Genomic DNA, 10852 nt, shown 5'->3' on the forward strand with positions numbered 1-10852 from the left:
CGGTCGCTTCCAGACCCGAGCTTGGCCCCTTTTGTCCGGAAATAGAAAGAACTTTAACTCATATTAGGCAAGCTCGGCACCAACTAGCTTTTGTGAATAGTAAATTGGGCTTGCTTGAAGAGCACACCAATTCACTATCACCATCAACCTGTGACCATCATTCTTCAATTAAGAAGGAAACCTTATATTCATCTGTGGGGAGTGCTGAAATCTTTTTGAGTGAATCAGGTGACAGCACCATAGCAGATCCACCTCGTAGAATCACCTTAAGGGAAGTTGGAGCTCCAGACATTAACTTGCAACCGATACAAATCTGGTATCCAAATTTGGATCCAAATTTTGAGCTCAAGACTGGCACGATAAACTTACTTCCCAAATACAATGGGCTACCCAGAGAAGACCCTCTTAAGCATCTAAAGGACTTTCAAGTTGCATCCTCCACTGCGAGAAGACATGGTGTGGATGAAGTAGCAGTTTTGGTTTTCACTTTCCCTTTCTCTTTGGAGGGAAAAGCGAAAGAATGGTTTTATACTCAACTGGGAGATATGATTTCCAATTGGGACTTGCTACGTAAGGAATTTCTGCAAAAGTTCTATCCACCTCAGAAAACAAATAAGCTGCAGAAGGAAATCTCTTGCATTATGCAAAGAGATGGAGAAACTTTTTATGAGTACTAGGAGAGATTCAAGAAGTTGTTGGAAGCTTGCCCCACCACCGTATTAACGAGTTGGTCCTTATCAGTTATTTTTGTCAAGGGATGAATCCCAAAGATAAGCTTTTTTTAGATGCCTCAAGCGGAGGATCCCTCACAAAAAACAAGACCGCCGAGGAAGCTTGGGAAATCATAGCGGACTTGAAGGACTCAACTCAACACTCAAGGGCAAGAAATCCACAACCAAAAGCTTTAAGTGAAGTTTCTCTTTTTGGAGATGCCATTTTGACCAAGACCCTCGGTGAGATGACAATTTTGTTGAGACAAATCACCCAAGGGCAACAAACTCCTCAAGCTTTGCTATCTCCTCCACCTCAACCTCCAAGAATCGAAGGACCACCAAGATCATACGGTATTTGTGCTTGTAACGGCCATTACACTGATGAGTGCCCTCAACTCCAAGAGGACACTACATTAGCGGTAGCCAATCCATACCCACAAAGGTCCAACTACAATCAGGGAGCTCATCAACATGGAGGAAATCAAAACTAAGGATGGAGGGATAATTCTAAGCAAAGATGGAACTAAGCCCCTCAAGCTCAACCTACCCAAGTGCGCAAGCCTACTATCATCAACCTCCTCAAGGCCAACCACAATACCCACAACCCTACCAATAATCCTACCAACAACCACCACAATCTCAACCTCAAGGGAGGTATCAACACCCGAATAGTAAATCTAACCCTCCTTAAGGCAATCAAGCCCCTCCTCCCAATCAACCTTACATGAATGACATACTTCAAGCCTTTATGCAAGAGCAACAGGAGTTTCACAAGAAACAAGAAACATATATGGCTACTATTGCCGAAGAACTCCCCCATTTGACTCTTTCTCCTCAGACTACACAAAATGCCCAACAAGCTTCAACTTCTAGTGGTCTACCTTCTCAACCTCAACCAAATCCTAAGGGAAGCATTAATGCTATCACCCTTAGGAGTGGCACCAAGTTGGATGAAATTGGTGTTGTGCCTACAAGTTTGAGTGAGGAAGCCCATGATGAAGAGATGGGAGATGATGTGGAAGTGATGAAGGATGAGGAGAAAAATGTTGCACAATGTGAGGAGGAACCACTTAAGGTCAAGGAGCCAAAACGAAAGAATCCGCTTGAAGATCCTAGGAGGTTTAGAAACTCATACTGGTAGAAAATACAATGGTAAAAATGTGTAAAGTGGCTGATCTCTCCTTTCGAGGGGTGTAAAAGCTCTTTAAATATTAAGCTAGTGACTAAGGATTACATAAAAAAGGGTAAAACAATCTTTTTAGTGGTAAAATCCACTTCTGGGGGCCACTTGATGAGTGTTTGGGCTGAAATTTGATGAGATCCACATGCTATGAGGTCTCTAGGGCATTGAACGCTAGCTAGAGGGTCCTCTTTGGGTGTTTGGACACTGGTATCTTCTCCTTGGGCGCTGGATTCTTGGAAGGGGGCACGAGGCTGGCATTGGACGCCAGTTTTTGGGCCTTCTAATCTGAAGGAAAGTATGGACTATTATACATTTCTAGAAAGCTCTAGAAGGCATCTTTCCATAGCCATTGAGAATGCTCCATTAGAGCTTCTGTAGCTCTAGAAATACTTTTCTGAGTGCAGGTAGGTCAGATCCAGACAGCATCTGCAGTGCAACACACAAACTCATAGTAGAATCCAAAAATGTGAATTTAACACTAAAACTTATAAAAGCTTAATAAAAACTAAACAAAACATACTAAAAACTATATGAAAATAAGGCCAAAAAGCGTATGAAATATCCGCTCATCACAACACCAAACTTAAAGTATTGTTTGTTCCAAAGAAACTAAAACATAGTAGGATAAAAAGAAGAGTAAGATACAATAAATCTTAGAGTTTCCAATGAAGCTCAGTTTCAATTAGATGAACGGGACTTAGTAGCATTTTGCTTATGAATAGTTTTGGCATCTCACTATCCATTGAAACTTAGAAGTGTTGATCTTTTTAGGAACTTAGAATCCAGACGACATTATTGACTCTCCTAGTTCAGTTCTTTTTTATTCTTGAACACAACTTTCAGAGTCTTGGTTGTGACCCTAAGCACTTTGTTTTTCCAGTATTAGCACCGGATACATAAATGCCACAGACACTTCAACTGGGTGAACCCTTTTGAATTGTGATTTAGCTTTGCTAGAATCTCCAGATAGAGGTGTCTAGAGTTCTTAAGCACACTCTTTTTGCTTTGGATCACGACTTTAACCGCTCAGTCTCAAGCTTTTCACTTGACACCTTCACGCCACAAGCTCATGGTTAGGGACAGCTTGGTTGAGCCGCTTAGGTGAGGATTTTATTCCTTTAGGCCCTCCTATCCATTGATGCTCAAAGCCTCGGATCCTTTTACCCTTGCCTTTTGGTTTAAAGGGTTACTGGCTTTTTCAATTTGCCTCGTTTTCCTACATTTTTGGGCAGTAATGAATTTTTTTCTTTATTTATTAAATTTTTTTCGCCATTTTTATTTTTATTTTTTTGCATGCATATATTATTTTTTTCTTTTTTGCAACATGCTCTTTCTTTTTCTTTTGCTACTTTTTCTTGCTTCAAGAATCAATTTTTGGATTTTTCAGATTACCAATAATTCTTTTCCTTTTTCATCATTCTTTCAAGAGCCAACATTCTAAAATTTCAACTTCAAATATGCACTGTTTATTCATACATTCAGAAAACAAAAGCAATGCCACCATATCAACATAATTAAACTATTCTTATTATATAACTTGAAATTCATGTATCTCTCAATTCTTTTCAAATAATTTTTTTTCTTTTAAGCAAGGTGAGAGATATATGAGACATTTTACAGCCTTAAGACATAAATGCAAATGATCATGCAACAAGGACAAGAGAACAAACAACATAACAGAAATCAGAAAAATAATAAAAGAAAAGGAGATAAAAGATAACGAATCCACCTTTAATGGTGCTGGCTAGTACTCCTCCTTGAGGATCCAATGTAGTGCTTGATCTCTTCAATGTCACTCCTTTGTCTTTGTTGTTCTTCCCTCATAGCCCTTTGATCTTCCCTTATGGCTCTTTGATATTCTCTTATTTTATTGAGGGTGATGGAATGCTCTTGATGCTCCATTTTCAATTGCTCAATGTTAGTGCTTAGTTCTCCAAGAGAAGTCTGCCATTGATCCCAATAGCTTTGAGGAGGAAAATACATCCCTTGAGGCATCTCAGGGATCTCATGTTGAAAAGACTGCACATGTTCTTGTGCATGCTCTCTGGTTTGCTCCATCCTCTTTTTAGTGATGGACTTGTCCTTTCCAATGGAGATATCTCCTTCTATGATAATTCTAGCTAAATTGCATAGATGACAGATAAGGTGTGGGAATGCCAACCTTCCATTGGTGGAAGGCTTCTCAGCTATCTTATACAGTTCTTGAGGAATCATCTCATTTACTTCCACCTCACCTCCAATAATGATGTATTAGATCATGATGGCTCTGTCAACAGTCACTTCTAACCGATTGCTAGTAGAGATGATAGAATGTTAGATGAATTCCAACCATCCTCTAGCTATGGGCTAGAGGTCAAGCCTTCTTAGTTGAATGGGCTTGCCTTGGGAATCACTTTTTCATTGTGCTCCTTCCACACAGATGTCTGAGAGTACTTGATCCAATCATTAATCAAAGTTGACTCTTCTAGTGTAAGGATGTGAGTCTCCTTGAATCAGAGGCAAGTTGAATGCCAACCTCACACTTTTCGGGTTGAAATCTAAGATTCTCACTGAATCCATGGTGCTTTAATTCCTTGGGTTTGGGTTCACACTAGTGTCATGGTTTTTAGTAACCCATGCATTAGAATAGAACTCTTGCACCATTAGAATCCCAACATCTTGAATGGCATTGGTTAGGACTTCCTAACCTCTTCTCTGGATCTCTCTTCGAATTTCCGGATACTCATTCTTCTTAAGTCTGAAAGGGACCTCGGGGGTCACTTTCTTCTCTACCACTACTTCATAGAAGTGGTTTTGATGGGTTTTGGTAATTAATCTCTCGATTTTCTAAGATTCAGAGGAGGTAGCTACTACCTTTCCCCTCATTTTTCTAGAGGATTCTCCAACCTTGGGTGCCATAAGTGGTAATGGAAAGCAAAAAGCAATACTTTTCCAACACCAAACTAAAAACTTTGCTCGTCCTCGAGCAAAAATAAAGTAAAGAGAAGAATAGAGTAGAAGAAGATAGAGGGAGAGAAAGGGCTCGGCCGTGGGGCTTATGAGTGTATGAGAGGTGTGTGAATGAAGGGTAATGAAGATGGGTATTTATAGGATGGGGGTAGGGTTAAGTTCGGCCATAGGTGGGTATTTGGGAGGGAAATTTGATTATGAAGTGGGTGGGGGTTGGTTGGAGTAATGATGGATTTTAGGAAGTGATATGGATGTGATTGGGCTAGAGTTTATAAGGAAGTGTGTATGGGGAAGTGTGAAAATAAGTGGGGTAGGTGAAGATACTGTGGGACCCACGGGTCCTGTGAGGCTTTAGGAATTTCAGATTCCCTGCTCTCTGTACTGGCATTCAACGCCAGCAATACTGCCCATTTGGGGTGTTGGACGCCCAGGGTATGCTCCCTGGCTGGCGTTCAACTTCAACAACACTCCATCCAGAGTGTTCTGTTTTCACTGCTATGACATTTTTGTCTCTGTTCTGACTGCTGCATATGATCATGACCCTAAAAATAACTGAAAGAAAAACAAAATGAAAGGAATAGAAATAAATAATTAATTAAGATTGGGTTGCTTCCTAACAAGCGCTTCTTTAACGTCATTAGCTTGGCGGTTGGCTCCATACAGAGGTGAGAATGGGCTCAGAGTATTGCCCCTTACAGTGAACCTTCTTCCTGTCTTCTTATGAATAAGCTCCACATGCTCTAAAGATAGGATACAACTCACTGTATATGGTATGACTGGTTTCTTTGTGAAGAAAACTCTCATGCTAGGTGAGAGGCCTTCAGTTGGGACTTTCTTGTCCCTCCAGCCTTTAGGTACTTTCTTCTTAGTACCTTTGTGCTTAGAGCTTGTTGACGGCTGCCCAACACCAAACTTAGAATTGATGTCTAGGGGCTCAATAAAACTCTGCACAGAAAGACAGGATTAGAACACTAGGTGTTGCATAGTTATCTCTCTTTTATCAGAGGGAAAATTGGGATGAGGCATCTTGAACAAGATGTGATCTACTCCTAGTTGGAAAGCCATTTCTCCCTTTGCCACATTAATCATGGCATTTGCAGTAGTTAGGAAAGGTCTTCCGAGGATGATAGGATCATCCTCATCCTCTCCTACGTCCAAGACTATGAAGTTTGCAGGGATGTAGTGGTCTTTAACCTTTACTTAGACATCCTCTACTAAGCCATATGGCTTCTTCATTGTCTTGTCTCCCATCTCTAGTGAGATTTTTGCAGCTTGTACCTCAATGATTCCCAACTTCTCTATTACAGAGAGTGGCATGAGGCTAATACTTGACCCTAGGTCACACAGAGCCTTCTCAAAGGTCATGGTGCCTATGGTGTAAGGAATCAGGAAGCGTCCAAGATCTGGAAGCTTCTGAGGTAGCTTCTGCTAAACCAAAGCATTGAGTTCTTTGGAAAGTAGTGGAGGTTCTTCGTCCAGAGGTTTTGTACCAAATAACTTGGCATTTAGCTTCATGAGAGCTCTAAGGTACTGAGTAACTTGCTCTTCCCTAGTGTCTTCATCCTCATCAGAGGACGAGTATTCATCAGAACTCATGCATTGCAGGAGTGCATTAAAAGGAACCTCTATGGTCTCTATATGAGCCTTGACTTCCTTTAGTTCTTGGATAGGAATTTCTTAAGTGGGTATTGAGCACTTAGAGGGTGTGTCTTTACTGGCATTTAACGCCAGCTCCGATGGCTCTTTGGAAATTGAATGCCCTTGATGTACACCCTTACTAGCGTTAAATGCCAGTTCCCCTATCCTTTTGGGTGTTGAATGCCCAGTAGGGGTATCCTTGCGGGCGTTCAACGCCAGTAATGCTATCTGGTTAGGCGTTGAACACCAAGTGAGGGGTTCCTCACTGGAGTTTAGCACCAGAGTTCCTGCCTGTTTGGGCATTGAACACCCAACCAGTGCTCCTTGGCTGGCGTTTAACGCCAGCTCTATTGCAAGAATGGGCGTTGAACGCCCAGTGAGAGCTTCCTCACTGGCGTTCAACGCCAGGCTTGCTACCAGATTGGCCGTTGAACGCCTAGTGATATGCTCTTCACTGGCGTTTAACGCCATCCCATTCTCTCTAGATTCGGCCTCAGCCTCAGAGGTGATGGCCTTGCACTCTTCTCTTGGGTTCACCTCAGTGTTACTTGGAATGGTGTTAGAAGGGGTCTCAGGGATCCTCTTGCTTAGTTGACCAACTTATACCTCCAAATTTCTAATGGAGGACCTTATTTCATTCATGAAACTATGGGTGTTCTTAGAGAGGTTGGAAACTATAGTAACTAAGTCAGAAAGGCTCTGCTTAGGGGTTTCCATATTCCCTTGAGAAGTTGGGAATGGTGGTCTGTTGTTGAATCTATTCTGGTTCCTTCCACCTTGATTGTTGTTGAAGCCTTGTTGAGGCTTCTATTGATCCTTCCATGAAAGGTTAGGATAATTCCTCCATGAAGGATTATAGGTGTTTCTATAGGGTTCTCCCATGTAATTTACCTCCTCTATGGTGGGTTGGTCAGGATCATAAGCATCCACATCAGGAGATACTTCTTAGTTACTGCCAGCTGCAATGTGCATTCTAGGTAGATGCTTAGAGATCATATTGACTTGTTGGGTCAAGATATTGTTCTAAGCTAATATGGGATTCATAGTATCAACTTTAAGAAGTCATTTCTTCTGAGAAATTCAATGGTTTACAGACAGACCATCATAGAATACGCCTATGATAGACCATTCTGAGAGCATATCAGGAGGACATCTCCTAATCAGTTGCTTATATCTTTCCCAAGCTTCATAGAGGGATTCACCTTCTCTTTGTCTAAATGTTTGAACTTTCACTCTAATTTTGCTCATCCTTTGAGGGGAAAAGAATTTAGGTAGAAAAGAATTAACCAGCTTTTTCCAGGAGTCTAAGCTCTCTTTTGGTTGAGAATCCAACCATATCTTAGCTCTGTCTCTTACAGCAAAAGAAAGACCACAAGCTTGTAGACTTCAGGATTTACTTCATTGGTCTTTACAGTATCACAGATCTGCAAGAATTCAGCTAAGAATTGATGTGGATCTTCTATTGGAGGCCCATGGAATTTGTAATTTTATTGCAGAAGAGAGACTAACTGAGGGTTAAGCTCAAAATTGTTAGCTCCAATGGCAGGTACATAGATACTTCATCCATAAAAGTCAGAGGTAGGCATGGTGAAATCACCAAGAACCTTTCTGGCATCTCCCTCAGGTTCGGCCATGTCCCCTATTTTTTGTTTAAATTTTTCTAAAAGGTTTCTTCTGGAGTATTGTGCTTTAGCCTGTTGTAAGCTCCTCCTTAAAGTCCTCTCAGGTTCAGGATCAGGATTTAAAAGAGGTTCTTTATCCCTGTTCCTGGTCATAAACAAGAAAAGAAGAAAAGAAAGAAAGGAAGCTTCTATGTCTAATTTGAGTATAGAAGGCTCAGTGAGATGTGAAGAAAGAAGAAGAAGAAGATAGAAAAGTAAAGATGGAAGATGAGAGATAGGAAGAGTTCGAATAAATGAAAGTGGAGCTGAGAAGAATTAAAAATAGAAAAGATAAATGATGAGCGGATATTTTATACGCTTTTTGGGGATAATTTCATATAGATTTTAGCATGTTTTTATTAGTTTTTAATAGAATTTTATTAGTTTTTAAGCAAAAATCATATTTCTGGACTTTACTATGAGTTTGTGTATTTTTCTGTGATTTCAGGTATTTTCTGGCTGAAATTGAGGAAGTTGAGCAAAAATCTGATTTAGGCTGAAAAAGGACTGCTAATGCTGTTGGATTCTGACCTCCCTGCACTCGGAATAAATTTTTTGGAGCTACAGGAGTCGAATTGGCGCGCTCTCAATTGGGTTGGAAATTAGACATCCAGGGCTTTCCATCAATATATAATAGTCCATACTTTGCGCGAAGATAGATGATGTAAACTGGCGTTCAACGTCAGTTCCATGTTGCAGTCTGGAGTCCAACGCCAGAAACAGGTTACAAGCTGGAGTTCAACGCCAAAAACACGTTACAACCTGGCGTTCAACTCCAGAAATAGCCCAGGCACGTGAGAAGCTTAAGTCTCAGCCCCAGCACACACCAAATGGGCCCCAGAAGTGGATTTCTGCACCAATTATCTTAGTTTACTCATTCTCTGTAAACCTAGGTTACTAGTTTAGTATGTAAACAACTTTTAGAGACTTCTTTTATATCTCATGAAACATTTAGATCTGAATTTTATACTCTTTGACGGCATGAGTCTCTAAACTCCATTGTTGGGGGTGAGGAGCTCTGCAGCGTCTCGATGAATTAATGCAATTATTTATGTCTTTCATTCAAACGTGCATGTTCCTATCTAAGATGTTCATTTGCGCTTAACTATGGAGAAGGTGGTGATCCGTGATGCTCATCACCTTCCTCACTCCACGAACGTGTGTCTGACAACCACCTCCGTTCTATATCAGATTGAATGAGTATCTCTTAGATTCCTTAATCAGAATCTTCGTGGTATAAGCTAGATTGATGGCAGCATTCATGAGAATCCGGAAAGTCTAAACCTTGTCGGTGGTATTCCGAGTAGGATTCTAGAAAGGATCATTTTCCTTTACCATTCATAGACCAGATGCTAGAAAGACTAGTAGGTCATGATACTACTGCTTCCTGGATGGATATTCAGGTTATAATCAAATTGCAGTAGATCCCCAGGATTAAGAGAAAACGACATTCACAAGTCCATCTGGAGTATTTGCATACAGAAGGATGCCATTTGGCCTGTGCAATGCACCTGTAACCTTTCAAAGATGCATGCTCTCAATTTTCTCTGATATGGTGGAAAAATTTTTGGAAGTCTTCATGGATGACTTTTTGGTATTTGGAGACTCATTCAGCTCCTGTCTTGACCATCTAGCACTTGTTCTAAAGAGGTGCCAAGAGACTAACCTAGTTTTAAACTGGGAGAAATGTCACTTTATGGTAACTGAAGGCATTGTCCTTGGGCACAAAATCTCGAACAGGAGAATAGAGGTGGATCAGGCTAAGGTAGAGGTGATTGAAAAAATTACCACCACTAGCCAATGTTAAGGCAATCAGAAGCTTTCTGAGGCATGCAGGATTCTATAGGAGGTTATAAAGGATTTTTAAAAATTGCCAAACCTCTAAGTAATCTGCTAGCTGCTGACACGCCATTTATCTTTGATAAGGAGTGTCTACAGGCGTTTGAGACTCTGAAAGCTAAGCTGGTCACAGCACCAGTCATCTCTGCACCAGACTGGACATTACCTTTTGAATTGATGTGTGATGCCAGTGACCATGCCATTGGTGCAGTGTTGGGACAAAGACATGACAAGCTTCTGCACCTCATTTACGATGCCAGTCGTGTTTTAAATGACACACAGAATAACTACACAACCATAGAAAAAGAGCTACTTGCAGTGGTTTACGCCGTTGACAAGTTCAGATCCTATTTAGTAGGATCAAAAGTAATTGTGTACATTGACCATGCTGCTCTTAAATACCTACTCACAAAGCAGGATTCAAAACCCAGACTCATAAGATGGGTGTTGCTTCTGCAAGAGTTTGATATAGAAATAAGAGACAGAAAAGGGACAGAGAATCAAGTAGCAGATCACCTGTCCCGAATAGAACCAGTAGAAGGGGCATCCATCCCTCTTACTGAGATCTCTGAAAACTTTCCGGATGAGCAACTCTTTGCCATCCAGGAAGTGCCATGGTTTGCAGACATTGCGAACTACAAGGCAGTGAGATTCATACCCAAAGAATACAGTAGGCAGCAATCAAAGAAGCTGATCACGGATGCAAAGTATTATCTTTGGGATGAGTCGTATCTCTTCAAGAGATGTGCAGACGGAGTAATCCGTAGATGTGTGCCTAAAGAAGAAGCGCAGAAGATCCTATGGCATTGCCATGGATCACAATATGGAGGACATTTTGGAAGTGAGCGAACAGCCACAAGAGTCCTCCA

General features: G+C 41.1%; 1 non-coding gene across 1 annotated transcript; it reads right to left on the minus strand.

Moving 5' to 3' along the window:
- Window positions 1-614: 614 nt before the first annotated feature.
- Window positions 615-720, minus strand: LOC127747274 (small nucleolar RNA R71). The gene has a single exon (XR_008009075.1). It is a non-coding gene; the product is annotated as a small nucleolar RNA R71 (small nucleolar RNA).
- Between the last annotated feature and the right edge of the window lie 10132 nt (window positions 721-10852).

The sequence above is a fragment of the Arachis duranensis genome, chromosome 4, assembly GCF_000817695.3.
Source record: "Arachis duranensis cultivar V14167 chromosome 4, aradu.V14167.gnm2.J7QH, whole genome shotgun sequence".
Taxonomy (NCBI): Eukaryota; Viridiplantae; Streptophyta; class Magnoliopsida; order Fabales; family Fabaceae; genus Arachis; species Arachis duranensis.